Source organism: Notechis scutatus, chromosome Z (assembly GCF_049901735.1).
Source record: "Notechis scutatus isolate UNSWTSFEM ecotype Mainland chromosome Z, rNotScu1.2, whole genome shotgun sequence".
Classification (NCBI taxonomy): Eukaryota; Metazoa; Chordata; class Lepidosauria; order Squamata; family Elapidae; genus Notechis; species Notechis scutatus.
In genome coordinates, this window is record NC_142025.1 from 92,715,323 (window position 1) to 92,743,128 (window position 27,806).

Below are 27,806 nucleotides of genomic sequence, written 5' to 3' on the forward strand. Positions count from 1 at the left end.
CGGAGAGGCAGTTTCTGTAAGCAACACCAGAATGTTCTCCGTGGAGCTGCTGCGAGCATCCAGACAGTGGGAGGTGCTCCAGTCTTCACTTCTAACAGGCTGAGCTATAATTGAGGAACGCTCCTCCTCCTCCACGTGACTCCTCCATGCGTTCCCCCAGTTTTAGCTCAGCCTCGCTAGAACAGGCAGCTTGAATTTTCATTCCTTGGCCGATCCAGGTTCTTATCTAATTTCAAAATCAGGTTTGATCTCTCCTTTTTCCTTGTCCTTTGCGCTTTTAGTTTTTCGTCCTAAATTTACTGGAGAAACGTTTTTTCGTCCCTCAAGGGGGGAAATGGGGGGATTTGGAGCCCTTTGCCTCCCCCACCCCCCCTCCCGTTTTCCTCTGCCGCTTTTCAAGCCGCGCCACAGCTGAGCAGCGGCTTAAGATCGCGCTTTTGATAGCGCGCCATTGCTCCTTCTCCCCACGAACGCCTAGAAGCAGAAGCTTCTTCTATAGCCCTCGTGCCTGTTTTCCAGCCTGTTTTTGTGTGTGCTAGAGGGTTGTGCGTCTCTGTGGTAATCACGCCGGGGCCGGCGGCCATTTTGGGCGCGCCTCGTGGCTGGCCGCCATTTTGGATTTGTTCGTTGATATCTTTCCGATCAGGCTGCGAGGGTTTTAAAGGCCCATAGCGGGACCGGCAGGCCGTGTGGAGCCTAGTGGCTAAGGGTAGTGTGGTTCAGTGCCCGGTTGCCCTTTTCATATTATTTCTAGTTGGCTTTTCTTGTCTTCTCCGCAGCTCGCCCAGACACGCAGGCACTTACTTCCCATTTTTGTTGGGAGGCTGCCTCAGGAGGCCTCACCCTTTTTTCCATTGTTGGTTATTCTTTTCTGGCCTCTGCGTTCATTTGGTGTATTGGATGGTTAGGATTTAGTTTTAAAAAATTTTTTTCCCTTTCTTCTTGGTTAGCAATAATTTGAAACAGCTTATTCTTAAACCTTTTTTTGTTTGGACTTAATTGGCACCTTTTAATTGGCCCACAAAAAAAATAAAAAAAAATAAAAATAAAATAAAATAAAATTCGATAAAGAAAATAGATTATAATAATAAAAAAATTATCCAAAAGGGGGACGCGGCCCAACTATAGGAAAGCCGGCCTACGTTGTAGGTCGAACTCCCAGGCGTGCCAACCGCCCTTTTTTTCTTGTCTAAAATCTTTTTTGTGTCATGGCAGAAGGCAATCCCAGTGGCCCTTCTTTGAAGGCAAAGTCAAAGATGCACTATTTGCGCAAAAGGGACAAGGACTCCTCCAAGGCCTCTCAAATGGATGCCTTAAGGCGTCATAGGGCCTTGGAGAAGGAGTTTGACAAACGATCCAAAGACTCGCTTTCTGTACATCCTGCCCCGCCCTCTACCTCTATTCAACCCCCTCTCCTTTCAGGTCAACCTTCTCCTTCCAGGTGCTCACCGGCACGTAGCCACCAGGCCTCTCGCACGCCTGAGGCAACCTTCACACCAACTGCAGCGGGCCTACGTCCAGAAGACCCGTCCTCAACATTATTCCGGACAGCATTAGGGAGTGGATGCAACTGGCCATCAGACAAGGAATAGCAGAGGACATCCAGCAGTTGTCCAGACCAGGTTCCCAAATGATGGCACCCGAGGTCGAATCGATGTCCGGAAGATCTCTCTCCAGACCGGCTTCACATCACGGTCAGGTACCTTCCTAAGTGGAGGCCCCTTTCCCGGAAGGGGAGGTGGGCCAGGAAGAGGAAGAAATGGGGTTTGAACCCTTCAGGGAAGAGGAAGGTTCAGACAGGGGGTCTCTCCAATATTCAGAACCCTTTTTCAAGTAGACCCCATGGAAGGGAGATGTCCGAGGACCCAGGGCATTTCCCTGACCAGCCAGTATTCGTAGGCCTATTTAAGCCTCACTTGTTTAAGTCCTTGCTATTCAAGGCAAAGAATGTCTCGGGCCTGGCTTCCCAGTCTCCCTCTGAACCATCACCAGCGACTCCGGGGAGGGACCAGAAGACTCAGTTTTCAGACAATCGGTCATCGAAACCGAGGTTATTCCAACCCCCCAATTTTTTTCCGATTTGGTTGCAAGGCAATTGGCCTCTGCGGGTCCCCCTCCCGCTCCTTCCAGCCAAGACAAGAGATTGTTTAATCTCGACCCGGAATTTTCTACCATGCTAAACACTCCGGAGGTAGACGACCCCATAGTGAGACTAGCATCTTCATCCAACCCCACTGACGCTCTAGAAGCGCTGAAGCCAGAGGATAAGTGAGCAGAGATGGCTCTGCGGCAAGCTCACCAGTCGGATGCTTGGGCCATCCGGTCGGCCACAGCCGCATCATTTTTTACCCGATCCTCCATCAGGTGGCTCAGACAGCTGAAACAGCATGTCCCCCCGTCGAACACTACGGCTCATCAGGACATTGCAAAACTCACGGCCGTAGCGGAGTTCGCGGCCGATGCCACTCTTCATTCTGTAAAATTTTTGCTAGGGCCATCTCCTCACACGTTTCTGCCCGAAGGCTACTTTGGCTTTGGCACTGGCAGGCCGATGTCAAGAATAAAACTAAGTTGGCCTCAGCTCCTATAGCGGGTGAAAAAATTTTCAGCCCAGCACTCGAGCCGTTGCTGATGGAGAGCCGGAATAAGAAGAAGTTCCTACCAGCGCTTTTTCGCAGGCAAGAGTCTAGAGGCTCCCAGCCCTTTGGAGGGGTTCCTTTCGCCCCTCCTTTCAACCGTCTTTCACCCCAGGTATCAGGGCTCCCCGATGTTCCGGTCAGCCTATCAGGACCGGAGCGACTCGGGGGATAGAAATAGAAGGGGAGGCTCCTACAGGAGACCCTTCCGGGGTGCAGGGAATAAGGCGCCCCGCCGTCCCAGGTAGTTTCTTAGTTTCTTATCCCATTGGCGGTCGCCTTAAGTACTTTGCCGACCAGTGGGACTTATCCACGTCAGATTCCTGGGTTAGGGACACTGTAAGGTTTGGTCTCTCTCTTCAGTTTCAGTCTGCTCCCCCGGAGCACTTTATGGTTTCTCCCCTTTCCAGAGACCCGACTAAGCGGGCTCTCATGACGGCTGCTATCACTCATCTTTCCGATATCAAGGCCATCCAGCCCGTGCCTTTGTCACAGCGGGGAGTGGGGTTCTATTCCCTCCTCTTCTTGGTCCCGAAGCATTCCGGGGGTTGGAGACCCATTTTAGATCTGAAGAGGCTCAATCGTCATATTGTTCGTCACAAGTTCAAGATGCATACACTTCAGTCGATCTTACAGGGTACTAGGAAGGGAGACTGGCTCACTTCTATCGACCTCTCCGAGGCATATCTCCATATACCCATTCACCCCTCGTATTCCAAGTATTTGAGATTTTGTTATAACAATCAGCATTACCAATACGTAGCCCTTCCTTTTGGTCTCGTCTCGGCCCCGAGGACCTTCACCAAGGTGTTGGCGGCCCTGGCGGCTTACCTTAGGCACTTCCCTATCCGCATTCACTGCTACCTTGACGACATTCTTATTCTGTCTCCTACCCGACACCAGGCTGAGAGTGACACTAAAACCACCCTCTCAGTACTTCAGGCTCACGGATTCCTCGTTAACTGGGAGAAGAGCCAACTTAACCCTTCCACCCGTATAGCGCACTTAGGAGCTGTGATTGATTCGGTCGAAGGGAAGGTCTTCCTCTCTCAAGAGAGGTTCACCAGTATCGAAAAAGCTATCAGGACAATCAGGCAGACTAGAAGGACCTCGTTGCTGAACTTGTCCAAGTTGCTTGGAAAGTTAGTCTCATGTATATCAATTATTCCCTGAGCACGTTTACATTCCAGATCCTTGCAGTGGTTCCTCCTGCCTTACCAACGTTCCGGAAGGAGCAACTCAGGTCTCGTGGTGAAGGTCCCTCCAAGAGTTCTCGCCTCCCTCCTCTGGTGGACAAGACCCTCTACCAACAGAGGTCATCTCTTCAAGGAGCCCCAAAGGGTCACTCTCACGACAGACGCCAGCCTCTCCGGATGGGGAGCCCACATGCAGTCGCTTTCAGCCCAGGGAACTTGGTCAGCAACCGAGCGGCGCTGCAGCATCAACTGGCTGGAGCTGCACGCAGTATATCTGGCCCTGCGCGCCTTTCTTCCCCAGGTACGGGGCCGTCACATTCTGGTCTTAACAGACAACACTACGACCAAGGCCCACATCAACCGTCAAGGGGGCACTCATTCTATTCGACTCATGAGGGAGGCCAGAGACATCTCTTATCCATCAGGGCTGAGCACATCTCGGGGGTCTCGAATGTCCAAGCAGACTGGCTGAGCAGGGCCACGCTGGACCAATCGGAATGGCGCCTTCACCCCTCCTTGTTCAGGGAGGCAGCAGCGATGTACGGTCAGCCCTTGGTGGACCTGTTCGCATCCCCGCTCAACGCCCAGACACCGCGGTTCTTCTCTCGTTACCCTGCCAACGGCGCAGAGAACCACGATGCCCTGCGCTGCCCCTGGCCCACTGGGCTTCTGTACGCCTTTCCTCCCCTCCCGCTAATACCCAAGGTGATTCAAAAGTTGATTCTCGAAAGGGCGGAGGTCCTCCTGATAGCCCCGTATTGGCCCAGGAGGCCATGGTTTGCGGACCTTCGCAATCTGTCAGTGGCCCCGCCGTGGAGGATCCCCCTCAACAGGATCTCTCTGTCCCAGGGACCTCTTCAACATCCAGACCCGCAGTGGCTTCAGTTAGCCATCTGGAGGTTGAGCGGGAAAGGCTAAAAAATGAGGGTTTGTCGGTCCAGGTCATCAATACCATCCTGGCAGCAAGGCGGCCTTCGACTACCCGCATTTATGACGCAACCTGGAACATCTTTTGTAAGTGGTGCCATAAGTCGTCCATTGATCCGCTCTCGCCTTCAATTGCGCAAATCCTGGCCTTCCTACAGGCCGGACTAGATAGGGGCCTCTCCCCCAACACTCTGAGAAGGCAGGTTGCAGCCCTGTCCACGGTGATTGCTGGCAGCTCTTCTGACTCACTTTCCCACCACCCTCGCATAAGGTCTTTCCTTAGAGGGGCTTCTAATCTGCACCCTCCGGTGATCCACAGATACCCTACCTGGGATCTTAATAAAGTTCTTATGGCATTAACTAAACCTCCCTTCGAGCCTCTCAGGGAGGCGCCACTTCAGTTTCTCACATTCAAAGTGGTGTTCCTTGTGGCGATAACATCGGCAAGAAGGATATCTGAAATAGCAGCTCTATCCGTGAGAAAGGATTTATGTGTCTTCCACACTGATCGGGTGGTTCTGAGACCAGATCCCGCCTTTATGCCGAAAATCAACACGGCCTTTCACAGATCCCAGGAATTGATTCTGCCTAATTTTTGTCCCAAGCCTTCCCGAGAAAGGGAAAGGCAGTGGCACACCCTCGATGCGCGAAGGGCTCTTCGTATCTACATCTATCGTACACAGTCAATCAGAAAATCAGAGTCTTTATTCCTGTCCTTTCAGCCAAAGGCGCTGAGCTGCAAGGTTTCCCTGTCTACTGTTGGCCGCTGGATTAGGACTACTATATCCAAGGCCTATTTAGCGCAGGCTCTCCCTGTCCCTAGTGGGATTACCGCTCACTCTACAAGGAGTGCAGCCACCTCGGCAGCCTGGGCTACTCAGGCGTCGATTCAGGATATCTGTCGAGCAGCTACCTGGGCGTCTCCATCTCCCTTTATACGTCACTATAAAATTGATGTTTACGCCTCAGCTGAGGCTTCCTTTGGTAGGCGAGTCCTTCAGCAGGTGGCAAAAGACCCAGAGGTGATTCCGGACCAGACGGAGTCCCTCCCATAGGACAGGCCATGCTTTGGTATGTCCCACTGTCTGGATGCTCGCAGCAGCTCCACGGAGAATGGGCGTTGGTACCTACCTGATACGCCCGTTCTCGTCGAGCTGCGTAGAGCATCCAGCCCCACCCTAATTGGTCCGTCTGGTGGGGAGTCCTGTTTCGCCAATGATGTATATAGTTCACAGTTGAGACTTGTATTATAGTTGACATGAGAGGATAGTTGTTGTCTTCTCGTCTTCGTAAAACTGGGGGAACGCATGGAGGAGTCACGTGGAGGAGGAGGAGCGTTCCTCAATTATAGCTCAGCCTGTTAGAAGTGAAGACTGGAGCACCTCCCACTGTCTGGATGCTCTGCGCAGCTCGACGAGAACGGGAGTATCAGGTAGGTACCAACGCCCATTTCCTTCTTGCCTTCCTTACAGGATTAGGCCAGTAATTTCTTCTAACAACTGGTTCTCCGAACTGCTTAGAATGTTAACAACCAGTTCTAGTGAATAGGTGCGAACTGGTAGAATCCCACCCCTGCTGTAAGCTAGAGATAATGCAAAAACCTCACTAATTTGGGAATGAAATAGAACAGAACTCTTAAGTGTTTTCTTTCTCCTCTGGACCATGCTGTTCCAGAAAACGGTAAATCCTCTGAATCATAAATACAGAGATGTCCTGGATATGGTGAATTTTGCATACCCTAAATATAATTACGCTATGTTATTGGCAGTGAATACAGATGAGCTGCACTAAATGTTAAGCTAGATTGGGTAACGCAAAAAGGAGTGTCAATATGAAAACATATATATTGAAGACCAAGAAAATGGAACACTTGCAAATTATATACAAGTGGGAATAATTAGAGCAAGTAAGTAAATTTGTTTATCTTAATAAATATTTCTAAAGTCAGAGAAATGAATAAGGAAATGTTAATATGAGCAAATACTGGTAAAATTGTATGCAGTCTTATGAGAAATGACTGTTTATTGAAAGAAGTGAAAGTGATTGGGGATAAGATATTGCTTCTGCCTATGTCCATATATAAAAGATATATCAAAAGAAGCATAATAATGAACTGAATGCAATGGGAATGGAGAACTTAAGTATTTAATAAAACAAGAAATCAGATCGAGAATGAATGGGTGGGAAATGAATTGTTTTAGACTAAAACCAAGAGTGTTTTGAATATATAGAAAATAAATGAATAAAATAAAATATTAAAGTAAGTAAATATGCTTTTATTATCCATGCCTAGAGTTCAAAAGCAACAAAACATTTAAATGTGTTAGCAAATGCAGTTGTTCTGTAATCCATTTTTGTAAATGCTATTGTTTGCCAGCACATCTGCAAGACCAGCCAATATATATTTATACCTATTCTCACTACTCTCTTCCTGTTACTCACATACACATCCTGACTAGATATCCCCCCCCCTTTTTTTTGTCTTTGGGGAGTAATGGACTTGTACTATCCTTACCAACTGTAAAGTGTTTTCCACATTAAGCTAAGTAGGGCAGGATCCTCACACAAGTCAATTAACACTGTTATCTGATGTCCTTTTCTTCTCATCCAGATAGGTGCTGCCTGATAATTTAGATCAATCTACAAATGAGATGCTGAAGGAAGAAAAGTGGGAAATGGGGGGAAATTATAAGTTGTTTGAGTAAGATGAATATAGAACTTAAACACTGGGAAGAGTTCTAATTGAATTTGTGTTAATGCATAGATCCTTAGACCATCCATTGCAGCCTTATGTTGGAAATTTTGATGCACAGGTGGTACCCCAGTTAAGAATCAGTTCTGTTCCTAAGCCTGCCTTTAACTTAATTTTGTATGTAAGATCAGAACTCATACTTATAAATGGGCTGCCTATTACTAAAAATGGCAGATGGCATTCCCCTTCCTTGAGTGGACACACTGCTGAAGCCATGCCATGTTTTCTTGAACTGCTGAAAACAGACTGTATATTAAAAACATGGAGCTTCAGCAGTTCATGAAAACATTGTGTGGCAGTTGCAGTTCATTAGCTCAAGGAAGGAGAATGTTGTCTGCCATATTTAGAAATACTGTAGGCAGCCCATTTGTAAGTACGAGTTGTCCATAAATCAGACATTCTTAGCCCAAGGATACTCTATAAAAAAGATGGTCTTCATATAGCTCCTCACGTGAAGCTTAATCGACTTTTAAATAAATTAGAATCTTTCAAATGTTTGGCTTGTTTCCATCTCCTGCAATTTGAGTTTGTTTAATGTATAGTGACACTGATGCACAAGATAGTTTCAGAGTATGGAAGAAAAAATCCTTGCCCTGAGGAATTTACAGTCTAAAACAGCCTTATCCAGCCTGATATGCTACAAACATAGACAGACTATAACCTGAAGCTATTATGACCCTAGAATTTCTGAATTTAATTCATTTCCCCTCCAAGGGATTTACAAATTGAGGTTTTTATGATATATTCTAGAATTTTCCTAGTATTAATATCAGACCAGCTGATTTATAGTTTGCTGAATCATCTTTCCTCCCATTTTTTTTAAATAAACTCCTTTTTCTCTTAATTTCTCCTTTCATGGGATCCAACTTACTGTTGTACTGGGTTTGTTAAGACCTTTTTTAAAAGTCCAATTTAAGTGTTTAACCTTTGCTTGTTTTTATTTCCTTTTAGAATAAAGGACAATAGTATTGCACAGTCATTCTATCCCTGTTTTTGTTACTTCCATTTCTCAACTGTATCCTTTATTAATTAAAATCTAATCAGAAGTTGATACTTTTGTGTGTGTGTCCCCATTCTCTAAAACAGAAAGATGTCAGTAAAATAAGTCAGGAATTTACTGGAAGGGCCGTACTTGGAAACGTTTGTCTCCCAGCAGATGTTGGGGTAAAATTAAATTCTCCCATCACTATGATTTCATGCCTTTTTGAAAAATATTTGCAATTTGCTTTTGGAAGGCATCATCAACATCTCTTGGATTGGGAGGGTGACAGCAGACACCAATAGCAGTATTGCTTTTATTTATTCCTCTGCTTAATTTAATCCAAATGTTTTCTCAGTATTCCAGATTCTTTCATGTGCATTTCTAAAAAAGAATGGATATTTTTAACATAGTTCTATTTATCCTCCCTTTCCTTTCCTTTTGAACAAATAGTGTCCTTCAGTTACTATATTCCATTCAATAGAGTTGTGCTACCAGATAATCTTTTTATGTTTATAATTGTCTTTATATTTGTACATTTATTACATTATAAGCCACCCAGAGTCATCTTGATCCATGAGGTTGGTAGCATATAAATTTAATAAACAAACAAGCATACCTGCTAGATTGTATTAATTCAAACTCATTTTATATACCCTAAATATTTATGTATGGATAGGAAAGACCATGAACTTTATGAATCAATATTCCTTCTGTTTTTCTTTAAAAGACTTCCTTTCAACAACTCTTCTGCAGTAGTTTTTAGAATGCAAAACTTCTCTTTTATTCAGTTTAAAACCACCCTGATCAATCATGACATGTTTTGGCTAGATGTATATTTTTATCAGTTCTTAGGAAGTGCAACTCATTCTGTAGTTCATTATCTAAATATTTTCAACCATTAACTCAAAACATCAATTTTTCCCAGTATTTTGTAGCCAACCTACTTTGGTGTTATTTTTTTCTCTTTCTAGTCCTTCTCCATGGACTGGAAATCTGGATGAAAAAATCACCTGAGCTCTCAGGAACTTTAGCTTCTCTCAGAGTTTTTCCACACACAAATATGTAACATTGGACCTTTTCCTCAATGAAAAAATAAACAAGCGTAATACTTTTGATTCATTTGTTTAGTTGGGTTCTCTTTATGTGGTTTCAGGACTTACATGGGGAACAGATCACATTTTAGGTCATATATTTGTATTGCTTTATGCAGCAATACAAATATACAAAAGGGTTCAGAAATTTTAAAGCACCAGGGTACCTATTTCCTTAATGCTACTAATATATCAGACTTCTTTGTGTTACTCTGATGGAATTGGCATCACAATCTCTTTCCACCTTAACATTTAATGATGTGAGTTCTGGAAAGTGTGTGATGCAATCTGTAGAGGCATTTTTGCACGTGAGGCTTGAAAGTGACTTGTGCTTAAATTGGTGCTCAAAGAGAACATGCAATTTGATTCCCTTTCAGTTATCTGTCACTTTTTCTGAGTCTTAATGTCATGAGTGCAAGCAGTCTTGGTCTTCAAGATGCCACTGAACTTGCAGCTGCTCTTCTAGTTTGTCACCTCTCTTCTGAATCTTTTTTTCTGGTTTGTCAGCATTGTTCTTGAACTGCGTATTAGGCTGGGTATGTTCCATACTTAAGTAAAGATTCTGTAACTATGCGCTCTGGATTTTACACTCCTTTAAATATAGTTGTTTTTCCTCAGTTGTATAAATCATCACATTGGCATGAATTCTCTTTTCCTTTCTCCTGATGAGTTCCCCGCTTTTTGTAAGTCATGGGAAAGGGCAGAGAAGCTATGCAGGCTGAGGAGCCAGGCTTGAAAATTTTATTCATTGCTTCTTTGGATTCTATGTTTCAGTAAGCATTGCCCATGTTGCTGATTTTCAAGCACATTTTTCCAATGTAAGAGTTGGAAACTGACTTTAAAAATACACACAGAAGAGGAAAACATCATAAGCCAAGCTAACCATTTAAAAAAATAGTTTATTCAAAATTGATCGTAGGCTGGGATTTTTATTTAATAAAATTTAATAGGTCAAGTCAAAGCTCATACAACTTGCAAATTTTCAAACTTTACACAATCTTAATCAGTTAAGATCTAAAAATAGAACTGATGAGGAAAAGGGAACAAAATAAGAATTCAATATCAAATCCCATGGTTGATGTTTACATTGAGTGGTGATATTTTCAAGAACCTGAATTCTGTACCTGGGCTTATCCTTTCAACTGCAGCACATAATTGTTCTGGAACCCTGAAGATAAATCTTAGAAACTTCACTCTTCTCCCATGAGCTGTTCAGAGCATCCAGAAGTGGGAGGTGCTTCAGTCTCTTCTGGAAAGGCTGGGCTTAAAACTCCGGGACGCTCCTCCCCCTCCATGGGACACCTCCCCAGTTTTAGCTCAGTCTTCATGGTAAGAGGTTGCGCACTCCCTGACTGGAACGGTTTCTGATTCAGCTACTCAAATTTCAGGTTTGCTCTTGGGTTAATTCGGCTTGTAAATTTTTCCCCCAATTAATTTGGCGATTTCAAGGCTTGTGGCTCTGTTAGGTTATCCCCCCCGATCAGCTGAGAGCAGCTGTTTGTGACAGGCGGAGCCTGCCACTCGGCAGGCAGCCTGAGATGGCCGAGTCAGGCAATTAGCTTATCCCCCCGATCGTTTTATCTCTGCGATCTTGGCGGAGCGCTCGCAGCCGCAGCTCTCTCCGTGCCGTTTTGACTGAGGATCATTTAGAGAGTCAGCAGCAGCGGCTCGTTAAACTGCACAGGCAATCAACATCGGAGATTCTGCCTTCCCGCCATTTTCAACGCCTGGCTTCAAGTTCGTGCCTAAATACACAGGCGCCATTCCCCGCTGGTTTCCCTTCTTGGGGACCGGGGCAAGTACCTTCCCACTCCACTTCCCTGGGATTATTTCTCCTTTATCTTGCTAGCGTTGGATAAGCAGGCTAGTTCTTAAACAGGAATTTCTTTACAGTTCCTTTTGAATCATTACATTGAAGTGAAGCCGCAAGTGCCATTTCAAGCAGCGGGACGGAAAGGATCCATCCAGGTCCTGTATAGCTGGTTTCCCTTGTTGGGGACCAGGGATCCAGAATATTTTTGCTTGTAGCGATTGGGGGTTTCCCTTGTTGGGGACCCTTAGATATAAAAACTAATTTTTATATAAAACTCAGTTTTACATATATATATCTATATCTGTATGTGTATATATGTGTGTGTATATAGATATATATAGGCTTACACTCCTGGAGAGGCGTTCTACTTTCAAACACGGGGTAGGCATCACTCCTAAGTACTACTACTACTACTACAACTACTACTAATAATAATAATAATTTAATTTAAAAAAGAAATTAAAGTTAGAGGCACGAGAATCAGTCATCCACAATGGAAGGTGACAACGTCTTTCTCTCCAAGACAAATAACTCCCGAGATAAGTCAGTGGGCCCCAAAAAGTCCTCTAAGGCGGCGGATAAGGATGCCCATAGACGGCACCAAGCCTTGGAAAAGCAGTTGCAGAAACGGGCCAGGGAGGCGGACAAGATGGCTATGACACATCAACCTCAGGACCCAAGTCCATTGCTGGGGCCCTTGGATTTATCTACCCAGCCCAGACAGACTATCTCTGAACAGCCTTCCATAGACATATCTCCTCCAATGAGCACTGCTTGGCGAATTCCAGAGGCAACCTTCACCCCTATGGCCGCCGGTTTACAACAGGAGGAGGAATTACCTGAGACTATCCCCATCGAAATGAGGCAATGGATGGAGATGGCCATAAAAAAGGGCATTGCGGCTGGAGTTCAGCAATCCATCCAGACCAGATACCTTTCGGCTACTTCGGAAGTGGGATCCCTATCTGCTCTTTGCGCATTTGGGACACCATCAAACTCAGGTATTCCCCAATACTCCTGACTTACCAGTCCAGGGTCTTCGGGAGGAGGTGGAATTAGATGACCAGGATGTTCCCATGGAGGTGGGGTCGATCCATCAGATGGACTTGGGGTTGTCAGAGGCTGACCCACTAGAATGAGGAATGTCAGATGACGAAGGCCTCATTCCGGACCAACCTACCTTTTCTGGCCTTTTTCGTCCGCACCTTTTTAAATCTTTACTGTTCAAAACAAAGAACACTGCTAAACTAGGGACATCAAACCCTCATCCATTATCATCAGGGTCTCAGGACGAACCCGAAGATCTAATATTCTCAAACCGGCTAATGAGGCAGAAACTATTCCCGTCCCTCGTATGTTTGCTGAATTAGTACAAAATCAATGGACATCAGCAGCATCCTACCCAGCCCCAACAGGGTACGATAAACGATATTATAATTTAGCACCAGAGTTTTCAAATTTTCTCAAAACGACGGAGGTGGATGAGCCAGAGGCACTGGCCTCTTCTTCAACTTTTCCCAACGAGGCCGAGGAAGCCCTGAGACCGCAGGAAAAGAGAGCAGAGTTGGCACTCCGTAGGGCGCACGTTTCTGATGCCTGGGCCATTAGGCCAGCTACAGCTGCGCCTTTTTTATCACGGTCCTCCCTACGATGGCTTTCCACTTGAGGGATATATTGCCGGCGTCAAATGTCAGAGCCCACCAGGACATTGCTAAGATTATTGCAGCAGCAGAATTCTCCGCCAGACGCTACTTTTAATGCAGTCAAATTCCTGAGCTCTAGAGCCATAGCATCTCACGTATCAGTACAGAGACTGCTATGGCTCAGACACTGGCAGGCGAATACCAAATATAAACGCAAGCTGGCATCAGCCCCAATATCGGGGATAAATTATTTGGCAGTGTCTTAAAGCCCTGCTTATTGAGAATAGGAACAAGAAAAAAGTGCTTCCCCCTCTCTTTCGGAGGTCTGAAAACAGAACGCCCCAGTCGTTTCGAAGGGGTTCCTTTCGGCCCTACTATCAAGGCCCATACGTTCCCAGATCGCAGAGAACATCAGGCTACAGGCCCAGTTTTAGACAGGATAGGTCGGAATCTTCCGATAGAGGTCAGTGAGGAGGCCAAAATAGAAGAAACCCCAGAGGTACTGGAGGCCGATTTTTTCGTTGCCCCAAGTGAGTCCTTGACAGCAGCTCCCATTGGAGGGCGGCTAAAATTGTTTGCTGATCAATGGGACAGTTCCACATCTGATGCGTGGGTCAGGGACACTGTTAGGTTTGGTTTGGTGCTAGACTTTCAATCCTCCCCTCCGAATGTTTTCATTAGGAGCCCTAGGTCCACGGACCCCATTAAGAGGGCGTTGATGCAGGAGGCTGTCCATCAGCTTCTGCATATTCAGGCCATTAGAGAGGTCCCATCTGAACAACAGGGTCAAGGCTGTTACTCTCTATTGTTTGTGGTCCCAAAGGGTTCGGGGGGCTGGAGGGCAATTCTGGACCTCAAACATCTGAACAGATCATTGGTTTATCGAAAATTCAAGATGACTACTCTCCAGTCCATTCTGCTCAGCAACTGAGAGAACGATGTCCTGACCTCTATAGATCTCACAGAGGCTTATCTACATATACCAATTAGACCTGCTCACTACAAGTATCTCAGATTTTGCTATTGTGATCAGCATTACAAATTTATCGCCCTACCATTCGGTCTGGCTTCGACCCCTAGGACCTTTACCAAGGTCCTGGTGGCTTTGGCTGCCTCCCTCAGGATCAAATCTATTGGTTTACAATGTTATCTGGATGATATTTTAATTTTGTCATCTTCCAGACATCAAGCAAATTTGGATTCCAAGATTACTCTGGAGACCCTTCAAGGTCACGGCTTTTCCATAAATTTGGATAAAAGCCATTTGACCCCCTCAACTAGGTTAGTTCATTTAGGGGCAGTGATAGATACCGTGGAGGGCAAAGTTTTTCTCTCTCAGGACAGGCTGAATAGCATCCAGTCTTTGGCCAGAGAAATCAGAACCTTAAAGAGGGTTTCCTTGGCATTTCTGTCTCAACTGTTAGGGAAACTGATTTCTTGTATTTCCATTGTGCCTTGGGTTCGATTCCATTCTAGAGATCTGCAGTGGTTCCTGCTACCTTTCCAGCGATCCGGAAGAGCCACTTCCAACGTCCGGATAAAGGTACCGCACAATGTTCTTTGATCACTCCGCTGGTGGTCGGAAAACACGATAAACAAGGGGTGTCCTTTCAAGGAACCTTGCAGGGCAACGATCACTACCGATGCCAGCCTGGTAGGATGGGGAGCTCACTTCCAATCCCACACTGACAGGGAACTTGGGCTATTTCCGAACAATCACAAAGCATCAACCTATTGGAGCTGCGAGCAGTTCATCTGGCATTATGCAGTTTTCTACCCCTTTTCCAATCACGCCACGTTCTGGTCTTGACAGACAATATCACAACCAAGGCCCACGTAAACAGACAGGGGGGTACCCATTCCAAACTTCTGATGCTGGAGACGACCAGGTTGTTCAAGTGGGCCGAGACCAATCTGCTTTCGCTCAAGGCAGAGCCTATAGCAGGGGCCTTAAACACACAAGTAGCCTGGCTCAGCAGGGCCACGATAGATCAGGCAGAGTGGCGCCTACACCCATCTGTCTTCCAGGAAGCAGTGCGGAGGTTTGGGCAACCGGTGATTGATCTATTTGCCTCTCCCCTCAACACCCAATTACCCCACTATATTTCAAGTTACCCACCTCAGGGCGGAGGCCGTAAACGCCCTGCGATGTCAGTGGCCTCCCGGACTTCTATATGCGTTTCCTCCACTTCCTGTAATACCCAGGTTGATCCAGAAGTTATTGGAGGAACGAGTGGAATTGATATTGGTTGCCCCTTACTGGCCCAGGTGAACATGGTTCGCGGATTTACAGGACCTGTCGAGCCAACCACCTTGGAAAATTCCACCGTCGAGGGTTTCCCTCTCGCAAGGGCCAGTACTTCACCCGGACTCACAATGGCTCAGCCTAGCCGTATGGAGGTTGAGCGGAGCCGTTTAAGGACCCAACAGATTTCAGAGGATGCCATTGCCACCATACAAGCATCCAGACGGTCCTCAACAAATCGTATATACGAGGCTACGTGGTCTGCTTTCTGTCGCTGGTGCCAGGGGTCTGAAATCGATCCAACCGCCCCATCAATAGGACAATTACTGGACTTTTTACAGGAGGGGTTGACCAAGGGCTTATCTCCAAATACTTTACACAGACAGGTGGCGGCCTTAGCCTCGATGATATCCTGGGGTGACCTTCATTCCATAGCGCACCATCCACATGTCCGCAGCTTTCTTAAGGGTGCTGCAAACTTACGACCTCCTGTAATTCACTGCTATCCCACTTGGGAGCTCAACAAGGTGTTAACCGCACTTACATCTGGCCCGTTCGAGCCTTTAAGAACCGCTAGTCTCAAATTCCTGACGTATAAGGTGGTCTTCTTAATTGCAATCACATCAGCAAGGAGGATTTCCGAATTGGCAGCATTGTCGATGAGAAAGGACCTGTGCGTGTTTCATGCGGACAGAGTGGTTCTCAGATTGGATCCATTGTTCACTCCTAAAGTAAATTCAGTCCTCCACAGAGCGCAGGAGTTGGTGCTTCCAAATTTTTGTCCGAAACTATCTCATAGACTGGAGCATCAATGGCATCGATTTGACATTTGAAGGACGTTGAGCATCTATCTGGACCGCACGGCGGCATTTTGAAAATCTGAGGCTCTATTCATATTCTTCAACCCATCCACTTTAGGACAAAAGGTGTCGTCGACGACTATAGGTAGATGGTTGAGAGCCACCATAGCTAAAAGTTACGAATGCCAGTCCATCTCAGTTCCTAAGGGCATTACAGCCCACTCAACAAGGAGTGCGGCAACATCAGCAGCATGGGCCACACGGGCTTCCATAGATGAAATTTGCAGAGCGGCAACTTGGGCTTCACCATCGCCCTTTGTCAGAAATTATAAAATTGATGTCTATGCCTCAGCGGATGCTTCATTTGGCAGAAGAGTCCTGCAGAGGGTCCACTGAGTTTAGGAGTGGATTTTGATCCAGACGGAGTCCCTCCCTAAGGACAGGCCAAGCTTTGGTATGTACCACTTCTGGATGCTCTGAACAGCTCATGGGAGAAAGGGCGTTGGTACTTACCTGATACGCTCATTCTCTGTGAGCTGTGAAGAGCATCCAGCCCTACCCATTTCTTTCCGTCTGGTGGGGTTCCGTTCCAGTCAGGGATCTAGATTGGTGAGTTCCGGACTTTGGCACTCTGTCTTCGCAAAACTGGGGGACGCTGGGGAGGTGACCCGTGGAGGAGGAGGAGCGTCCCAGAGTTTTAAGCCCAGCCTTTCCAGAAGAGACGGAAGCACCTCCCACTTCTGGATGCTCTTCACAGCTCACAGAGAACGGGCGTATCAGGTAAGTACCAACGCCCTTTCTAATTGTAGCATTACACTGACAACTTGTATTGAACTGCTTATTCTCTCTGAAAAGTGATGTTGACTTTTCAGTTTCATTACATTTCTGTGCAAAACATAATGTTCAGTTCTGTATTAGTTTGCATTTTTAAAAAATAATAGCATCAAATCCCAAACCAATTTTCATATCTATTTCCCTTAGCACTTTGTACACTTTTAAGATTATGTCTCAGTCAAGGAAATGTGAATTAAATAGGTTCGCAAAATAAATGGATTTCTTATATATGCCCACAATATTAGGTTTTGGAGGCTCTGTTATAATCAGGAGAGAATGTAAATAAGTAGTCACCTCCAACTGGATTTTTCTTCATTTGGTTCTATTGGATTTATTGATGTTTCTCTGATAATTAAACAAATGGTTGGCTTCCTTAGCATTCTCTTACCTGATCTACTTTAGGACTCTGGGAAGATGAGTTGTCGCAGTGGTTAATTCAGAAAACACCTTCTGTTGTATATTTTTACAACATGAGTGCATTATGTTCCTGGGATTCAAAATCATGCATGGTACTTGTTGGAGGTGTCGGGGAAACATTTTGCCAAGGCAATGGGCATTTGGACTTGGTAACAGGAGAAGGTGGAGCATCTGGAATAAAATGTATTCTAGTTTTCTTAAATTACCTCTTTTCCTCAATTTGATTTCCATACTCAATTCTTTCATTTCTCATTCAGTTTTAAAGTAATGGTTTTTGTTTAAATTTGTTGGAAATTGGTGGCAGTTAAGAAAGTAGATTTGGGATTGGAGAAAAAACTTAGGGAGTTGCTCATTGTATATCCATGTTTAAACACCATTTTTATACAGGCAGACAACTCTGCTTCAACTTTAAAAGGTTTTCATGCATTATTTGGGTTATCTTCAGATTTCTGAGTTTCTCATATTTTTATCATCCTGAAGACAATTATGGTATGAATGGGACTGATTTAAGATTTTGGAATTTATAAAAGGACTCATATCTCACATATCTGAGTTCACTACTTTAATATTCCTCATATTCCTTTGGAGGAATAAGTTCTTTCAGGTTTTTTTTAAAAAAATGTGGCCTTTTATACAGGTCAGATCCACTTTTCTTTTCTTTTTTAAGAGGACATACTGTGATTTGTTCCATTTGTGCTTAATATTTTGTGAAAACTGTGGTGGTTATCATCACATATTAAATTGTAGCTATATAATATAACCATAGTTTAATGTGATGTATGAATCAGAGAAAGAAAAAAGCTGAATAGGGAGGGATGTATAAACTGTACAGAATGATAGTAAGATTCTGCTCAGAGTTGCTCACCAGTGATTGTTCATAGAAGTGGAAGGTCATGAAGTCACGAACCCCTTATTTCTCTCCTAATCAGAAGGCCACATACACAATAGGGACTAACTTCAAGTATGCTAGAATACTATTTCTAGATTTTCTAACAAAGCAGTTCCCCAAATCCTCTATTATCATGACCCCAGCTCATCCTGGATGGCATTTAGGTTCCCATCATATCTGGAGGACACCAACTGTGCAGATGTTTGTACTAAGAGCCCTTAGGGTCAAAGGGCAAGTTTAGCTCTCATCCCTCATGCCCTTTGGATCATTCTTTTCATTTCCTCTTAATAGAAAATAGTTGTCATTCAGTTTTATGATGTCAAAACATTATCAGTCTCATTACTTTTTGTAATGAGCTTTTGTTTTAAAAGATAGCATACAATATTTTAAAATGAAATAAAGTACAATAAAACAAACTCTTTTGAGGGAAAATAAAAAGATTGACCTAGGCTTCTATATTTGATGTGTACCCTTCTTTAATTATTAGGGGAGATAAAAGAGAATTTGCATCTTTCGTAATTTGAACTGAAATTCCTTGATCGAGGTTTTGGAAGTTATGAATTTTGGAGAGAAATTTATAAGATTGGTAAGATCTATTTATACTTCACAGAAAGCACAAATAATTGTTAATGGAAATGTAACAAAACCCTGTGAGTTACACAAAGGAACAAGCAGGGATGTCCATTATTTCCTCTTTGGTTATTTACGTTTTTGATGACTTTGGTACTGGAAAATCCTTTAAAAGGAATTGAAATATTAATGGACAGATTAAAATAATTTGGTACTTTTGTAGGATTAATGAACAGAAAATGAAGATGTTAATTAAATGTGAAAATAAAAGATGAATAGAACAGTTTTAAAATTTAAAAGGTAAAATATCTGGGTATCACTATGATAGACGTAAATTGTATGCTATTTAAAAGTAACTGTTAAAATGTAGAAAAAAATAAAAACTGTACTAATATGGGAAAAATTGTAACTGTCATTGCTAAGAAGAATTTCTCTGATAAAAATGAGTATCTTACCAGAATGATGTGTTTGTTTCAGAAAATGCTTGTTTTGACAATTGATGCACCTTTTAAAGAGTGACATATATGATGTTACAAGATGCAAAGACAAGAGGAAAATTGGGTCTACTTGATTTGAAATTTTAGTTTGCAGCCTGTTGTATGGTTCGAATGAAAGAGTAGTTGTTGCTGAGAAACATATTGCTTTTGGAGTAAGAAAGATATGACATGATATTTAGATGGAATGGACGTTTGTGATACAATAAGGCCAAGATAAATGTGGATTTTACAGATCATTATGTTAGCTGTGACATATTGAGAATTATTTTCATTAAAATAATTTGAGGGTATATCAGTATAGGGCCAAAGAAATTATTGGGTTTGTACCATGATAAATTACAAAACGGTTAGTTGTGGGAAGATTCATCCCCTGAACTCTGAATGTCCCATTAAACACTTATTTTGGATTCAGCAATATTACCAAGCATTTAGCAACATTCTTCAGAATCTATAATCTTAAGGGCTCCCTATATTTTTTAAAAATTAAACTGTTTCTTTGCAACCCAAAGAAAACTAGATTGAAATTGTTCAGTTTGGATTTTAAAAGTTTGCTTGTGATCCAGTTTGCTTTATCCCCCTACATTTATCTTATCCCTGCCAATAAATCTCAGTTGCAACTCCAAGCCCTTCCCTTGTATAGTTTTTTAAAATCTCTAAGATTTATTATAGCCACATGGATTCTTTCAATTGTTGGCTCCAAGTCTCTCTTGCAGATACATTCATATCCACGTGTCCAAATTTCTGCCTTTATGCCTGAATCTGTTTTTTTATGCCACAGTACCGTATCAAAAAAGGGCTTCCCTGCTGCACCCAATGCTCTCCTTCAGCCACCCCTTTGCTTCCAGGTGCATCTTGGCTCCCTTTCAGCTGTGGAGTTCGGCCATGGTTTGTTTTGCAGCTGCAAATATCCTGAGTCAGCAGGAAAAATCCATGTTGGGTGCAGGGATAGTGGGAATTGGGAGCCAGCCAGGCAGTTGCATGTTAAGAGGGTTATTTAAATGATTGGAAAAGGAACTAGTTTATCTCCTGCAGAGTATTTTTTTTTTTGTTCTTTGGGGCCTTAATTTGAATTTGGATGCTCACCAAGACTAAGCTTTTGAGCCTAATTTCAACCTAAAATGTGCAGAGAAGTGATAGGGATGTAGTTTTGTTTTCTGTAAAGAAGACAGGTTTTGAACATGCACAGAGCACTTTTCCTTAAAAAAAACAAAGAAGCAGAACAAATTGCACACAGCTAGATGAACATATGCATCCTTGACACAACATAAAAGGTTATTTAGGCTAATTGAAGATTGGAAACAATTTTGCAGCCACGACTTGCGCTTAGTTTACAGGGCTAAGGAGATGAGGTCATGATGCCACTAAGAGGATACCTTTTAGGAGAAGTTGAAGGCCATATGGCACTTATTTTACCTTTAATACCTTATCCCCATCCTTCACAAAAGCACAGCTTTCATAAAAATGGAATTAAAAATGGAGGGAGCTGGGAGCACTTTGGGTGATGACCAGGATGTTGTGGCAGGATTACAAGTTGCTGTTGGCCATGAGTTGAAAATCCGACAAGAAGGTTTGATTCACACATTGCACTAAATCACAAAATTGGTTGCTTGAGTTTGATTAGCATAATGGCTTGGTATGTTTTGTAAAATCAAACTATTCTATAATGATTAAGAAAACCATTATGAAATAAAGCTTGGCTTAGCATAATGTGTGAACTATATCAGAGTCTAGTGCTTTAAGATATTGATAGATAGTCTAGTGCTTTAAGATATTGATAGATAGGAGAATTGATTACAAGCTGAGTAAACTGCCCTTATTTTCACACCACTGTCTTGTCTTTGCTATAGGCTATTCCTATAGTCATTCTCGGTTCCTTTTGAGAATTTGAGGAAAAGACTGGCTTGCTGATCTTTTTAGCAAGACTCAATTATAATTAAATACAAGCTATGTTGTGGAGATAGTGGGAAAGTAAATTTATTTCTTGATGATGTATATGTGTTGAATTGGTTTTGGATAAATTTCGGTGGCTGGTTTGCAAAACGCTTCCAACTAATATAAATGGGCATTGGCTATCAGTAGTTTGCAGTTCAGAGTATAGTGTTAAATCAGTCATTGTCTTAGCAAGTTAAGTAAATCAGATCATCCTATTAAGCCCTAATTTATTTTTATATGGGTATAGCATATTATGTAAATACATTACTTTCTTGAATTTATGTATCCACTCATCTCACTCTTGTGATCTCTAAAAAATCAAAATCACATACAATGTCCATTAACATTCTAGCCTGATGCCTAAGCTTAAACCAGATCTTTACAGAAGACTAACAGTGTCAGTGCCATCCAGATTTCAGGGGGGATGCTGTTCCAAAAGAGCAAGCACCACAATAGAGAAGTCTCATTTCCTGCACCTTTTTCCCAGAAGGTATATGGAGCATTCCCACCCTGCAAGATCTGTTGTTGTTAGTTGTGAAGTCATGCCTGACCCATCATGGCCCCATGGACAATGTTCCTCTAGCCTTCCTGTCCTCTACCATCTTTTGGAGTCCATTTAAGCTCACTCCTACTGCTTCGGTGACTCCATCCAGCCACCTCATTCTCTATCACCCCCTTCTTCTATTGCCCTCAATCTTCCCCAGCATTAGGCTCTTCTCCAGTGAGTCCTTTCTAGAATAGACAAATTCCCATTCTGTGCCCACTATAATAATCAGTATAAATTTTCTCCTGCCTACTGTTAGCTAGTCTGAAACCTGATGATTGGGACCTTTGTGCTGCAAGTTATTACCCTCTCAACATCCTTCTACTAAAAGGAAAAGTTGGAAATCAGATTAAAATTGCCTAAATTCATTGAATCTGGCAATTACTTCCTGAGTTCCTGAATATTATTATGTTTACAAGTTGAATTTAAGATTAAGCAGATTTTGTGAACTGTGCCAATGTGTGTAGTCAGAAAATAGTGACAAGTTGCTCTCCCCATAGTTGACCTTTAAAAAATAACCAGATATATTGGTCTGCATCTTGAGAGATCCTGTGGTTCCTGTTGCTCTAAAGGAAGACATTGTCTGGTAAAATGAGACTGATTGATATCAGTAAAATGAGGTAAAATGAAACTGAGTGATATCTTTGTAATAATCAGATGGTGATATTTTATTTTTCAGAAACCTTGGATGAAATAAGATAATTTGGAAATGTTTTAGTCTGGCATCCAGGTTAACTTCAGGATTGCAGGTGAGTAAGCTCGGATACAGTATTAATGTAACTCATTCTGTGGCTTGTTCAGCTTTAATTTAGCATGTTTGTGCTTTGTTATACAAGTTTTTGTGCTTTGCAAACCAAGAATCTGTTATTGTAGGTGTTCTGTGTTCTAAATGAGGTGTTATGTCTGCATGGTGTCTGTTTCTTAGTCTCATTGTGCTCCCATTCCTCTTTTATCTCCATGAGAATTAAGAGTTTGAGGGCTGCCTAAGGCATTTTTAAAAATTACTTTCTTTCTTGACTTATATCTTATTTATCTCATCATTGCCTTGCTAACCGATTTTCCCTCTGCCCTTCATAGCCACCTTTATCACATTAGGCTAGTATAACCTTATACCACAAGTGTACCATCTAACTGGACCATCTTCCATAATTATCAACCAGCATGAACATTTTCTGAAAATTTTGAAGCTAACACCTCACATTGGATGTACCACGACCATTCTAACTCTGCCACAAAATCATCAACAAAATCCTGTACTAAATCTTGGTCTGAAACCCAATTCAAATCAGTCTAGATAATCTGTTTCCTCCAGAGTTCTTGTCAGCTGCAGACCAATTCCCCGCCCTTTCTCAGCAACCTTCTCTGAAAAGGGAAGATTGGAGACTAGTCAGTATCTATCAAAAACTGTTCAGTCCATGAATGTAGTCTTGAGGAAGGGGGCGCACCACCCCCTCTTTCAAGAAAGCATCATTCTCCCTTTCAGGGAGGCCAACAACATGGTCTGGACTTAACTGTAGGCCACTTCCCTGGTCCTTTCACAATCTAAAAGGACCCAGATCAAGTAAATAGGTGTCTGATCTATCAACATGGAGAACACTACTTCCTCAGCTGTCTTCAACTCAAATTCATTCCAAAATAATTGTATACATCATTCTCTTTATATAAAATGATAATGCCAGTCTCTTCACTAAATGGCTGCCTTCAGGTATGATTTAATGTATTGTTGTTTATATTAAATTATTTGTTGTCTGTTTTAAGTTTATTTTTTATTCAGTTGGAGGAGTTCTGGGATTCACCCAAAAAGCTTTCACAAGCTGTTTATCATAAACAATTATATTTATTTTTTAAAAAAATATAATTCAATTATTATCTAAAAAATAATGAAATCTATAGCATACTCTCAAAATTAAATTCAAAAAGTGGACAGGTTTTACTTAACACCAGGAAAAATATTTTCCCAATAGTACCTAACATGAAAGATAAAATTGATGAAAGCACTGGATCGTAAGGGATTGTGCAAATGAAAGGATTTGTTCCATTTTGAATGACTTTTTTGTGGTTTTGCATATAGTACATCTCAGTAATGGCAAACCTCTTGGGTTTTCCATATTAAAAATTTGGAAAATGCTTAAGTTGACTTTGCTGGTGTGTCACACTTTACACCCCCAAAAAAAAAAAGAGAGAGAAACAATTCTCTATCTCCTGTCACTCCATCTAGGCCTGAACAACAGCACTTAACACGCCAAGTCTGGGCCTGATGTGGAGGCTTAGATCTTGACTTCAGCCCTAGCATCACCACTGCCACTCAAAAAGCCTTCCTTGCACCATTCCCCAAGGTGCATGAGGGTTGGGAAATGGCATGATTGTTCACTATAGCAGAGCACTTCCCAGGATTTTCTGCATGCCACTTAGCCCCAGGGGATGTTCCTCTTTCTGTTGACCTGCCCTTGTGGCCTGTCTTTTTTTAAGTAATTTTGGAGAATGCACTTCCATTGTCTCTGCAGCCCCCCAAAACTGTGTGAAAGCATGCCCAGTTCTTCTGTGAATTTCAGAGGCTGCAGAGGCCAGGCAAGAGCCTTCTCCAAAGTTACTTGAAAAAAGAAGGCCTTCTGTAACTTGAAGCAGCCTCTGCTGCCTCCAAAAATCACACAAGAAAGAAGTGTGCTTTTGAGAATTATTGTCAGATGTGGGTGAATACTGGTGTGACATCCAAAATGTCCTGATGTGTCACCTTTGACATGTGTGTCATAGGTTTACTGAAACAGATTATTCAATACTAAATATTCTTGAATTGTTCTTATTGAGATCCATCCTAAATTGTACTAAATATAAAGAATATAATGGACCGCAATTGTGATTGGCCTGCTAAAGTACAGGCAAAGGAGTTAATTAAGTGAACTGTTGAAGTAATAATTTTAAAAAACCTATTCTATTGAATTAAGGATTAGTCGTCATCTACGTCATGTGTTTCCAATCAGTGAAATGTGCTCATTTGTGAAGAAATTGGAGGCAAGTATATTGAAAATGCAACAAAAATGTTTTGACATGTATTTTTTCTTATTTTATGATTATATAATGTATTTTTAATTTCATTTTTATAAATACAAGCACTTTAATTTTTAACTGAGATTTAGATCTAAATTTAAAACTAAATTTAGAATTAGATTTAAATAATATATTGTATTTTTTGCATAAGACACACTTTTTTCCCTCCAAAAATAGGTGGAAATGTCATGCGTCTTATACACCAAAACTCCGCCCACTCGCTGGCCCACTTTTGGCCTCTGCCTTCCAGCAATTTGCCTCCTTGCAGCAAACAGCCTGGTCTGCTTCAGCACAGCCTGATTAGCACAAGCAGCTGACTTGGCCTCCCGACGAACAGCTGTCTCAGGCTACAGGGATCCTCATCACCTATTGCCACCTTGGCACACCCCATTTTTGGCCTCCACATCCTGTTTTTGGCCATGTGCCCTGTTTTCAGCCTCCACATGCCCTGTTTTCGGCCTATTCCGATCCCCACCTCCTAGAACAGGCCGAAAATTGGCTGCACGGAGGCTGAAAACAGGGTCCAATAGGCGATGGGAATCCCTATAGCCTGAAACAGCTGATCATTGGGAGGCTGATTCAACTGACAATCAGCTGCTTGTGCTAATCAGGCTCTGCTGAAGCTGACCAGGCTGTTAGCTGTTTGTTGCAAGGAGACAAATTAGGCAGAGGCAGAGGCAGATTTTTTTTCTTATTTTCCTCCCCAAATGCTAGGTGCGCCTTATATTTCAGAGCATCTTATAATCTGAAAAATATGGTACATGAGGAAATAGAAGTGGAACTCATGAAATTTGCAGACAGCACCAAGCTGGCAGGAATAGCCAACACCCCATAAGACAAGCTCAAGATCCAAAAATATCTTGATAGATTTAAAAGCTATTATTTGATCCAGAACAGTTATCTGATTTTCAAATATTCCATTCTTTGGTCGGTGATTAAGGAAATTATGGCCTTGTATCTCCAAATATACCTGGATCAAATTGTTTTTCTGGACCTATTTCAATCAAAATTTCATCTAGGATTTTGTATTGAGGCTGATCTAGTCACCTTTGGTAAGTGACATTTATCAGAAACAGGAAGGAAATATATCCCTGCTTGTTGTCTTGAAACTCTAGACTAGGTGGTCTTCAGTACTATTTACCACTGTATCTTTAACCCCTAAATCTCTGACCTGTAGTATGGTTACCAATTCTGATAACATTAATATGAAACCTTTGGGAGAACATATTTGGAGCAGGATGCCATTAAATATAGAAAGAGTGTTTCACAATTTGGGAAATCTGCTTGAGCCCCAGTTATGATTTAATTTGTAGATTGTAATTATAAAAAGGAATATATATGGAAAATTATGGCCACTGTGCCAGTAGATCAGATTCAGAAACCCTAATTCAAGCTCCCAATAGCATTTTTAAAGCCTTATATACGTAGTGGTTGACTCTCTCTTTGACCACTTTGGTGGTGGCTCCCTTTCCTTGGAATATGTATCTCACTTCCAGATCTATTACATTTTCTAAGAGCTGTGAAAATACGGTTCTCTAGAAAGGCTTTTGGGACAGGCAAGATAATGTCATCTCTGAATTGCAGTATCTTGAATTAACTGATGGATAATTGTAGTAATTAATTGTTATTTTTACTTATTCCTAGTATAATATCATAAGCTGTTCAGAGTTTACAGAAATGTAAGTTCAGCATGCTCAGGTATCCAAATAAAGAAGAAGAAGCCGTTTTGAAAAGTAGTTATGGTTAGGAAGTCAACTACGACAAGAAAGGACTTTCAGTTGTCTTAATTTTGTTACGTTTTGTATTCCCCATTTATAATTGCTGCAAGCCACCTTAAATGTTGGACTAAAAGCACAATATAAATTCTAAAATGAATTAATTAATCGCCGAAGCCTCCAATTATGCAGGTATGGGACCTGAATTAAATACTCTATGATCTGCAAGGTAGTATGAAAATCATTAACATGGTACATGGTTGAGATATAGAACTCTGAGGAGCATGGTATGGAATTATGTATTTTGTCCACATAGAATTTTAGTAACTTTGATAGTGATGATAGCAACTTTTCAGTGTGGAATATCAAATCTTGAACTATCATATCTACAAAGTATGGGCCATTATATTTGTAAACACAGTCATATGTCAGATATTTGAAGCAAGTTGTGGATTGCATTATATATTTGTTTTTGAATAAAATCTAAGTGATAATTTGGCACAGGTGGAAGTTCTATAAGAAATTCATTACCAAACTACATAGTTCTTATGTTCGTTAGTCCTTGTGAGTTTTTTTGGAATATATTCTAAATTACTGGTTTTTTTTTAAAGGGGTACTAATCCTATAAGGAAATTTAATTATAAATGTATCTCCTGCATTACAGTCTGAGCGGTTATAAAATAGTGCTGATAATTTCTTCTTCCATATTCTCCAACAACTATGTAGTTGGGAGAGTGAGGGGAAAATATTTTTTTTTACTTTTCTTTACGGCTTTTTCTTGGCTAGTATGGTAAAGTAGGAATGAAATGCTCTGCTATTCCAGTTCCATTGCTTATTTGCATATTTTGAAAGTGAAGGAAGAAGGATTTCATCAATTTGGGAAGGAAATGCATGTTGGGAATTCTGTGGTTGAACTGTTATATCAGGGAAATAGACAGTTGGGGTGGCTATTCTGTTATTGTCCATCTGGTGTGCAGCACATAAACCTAAATTCTCTTGTAAAATATTTCCATGCTTTTTTATATAAAAGCTTTTAAACCTCATTGGTATGAACTATTACAGTTGTCTTCAGCTTGCAACCACAATTGAGACCAGAATTTCGATTGTTAAACCATGTAATTGTTAAGTGAGTTTTTCCCAATTTTACAACTTTTTTTTGGCCATGATTGTTAAGCAAATCACAGCAGTTGTTAAAGCAATCTGGCCAGTGTTAAATAAATCCTCCTTCTCCCATTATCTTTTTTGGTAGAAGTTACCTGGGGAATCACAAAAGGTGAG

General features: G+C 42.2%; 1 protein-coding gene across 6 annotated transcripts in view; it reads left to right on the forward strand.

The window, feature by feature from the left end:
• The window catches only part of THRA (thyroid hormone receptor alpha), a 177,555-nt gene that overhangs the window by 39,932 nt on the left and 109,817 nt on the right, over positions 1 to 27,806 (forward strand). For all 6 annotated transcript variants that reach the window (XM_087945604.1, XM_087945607.1, XM_087945605.1 and 3 more), the window contains one exon: positions 22,448 to 22,517. The gene's annotated coding sequence lies outside the window, so the exon portion shown is untranslated. The remainder of the gene's footprint in view (positions 1 to 22,447; positions 22,518 to 27,806) is intronic.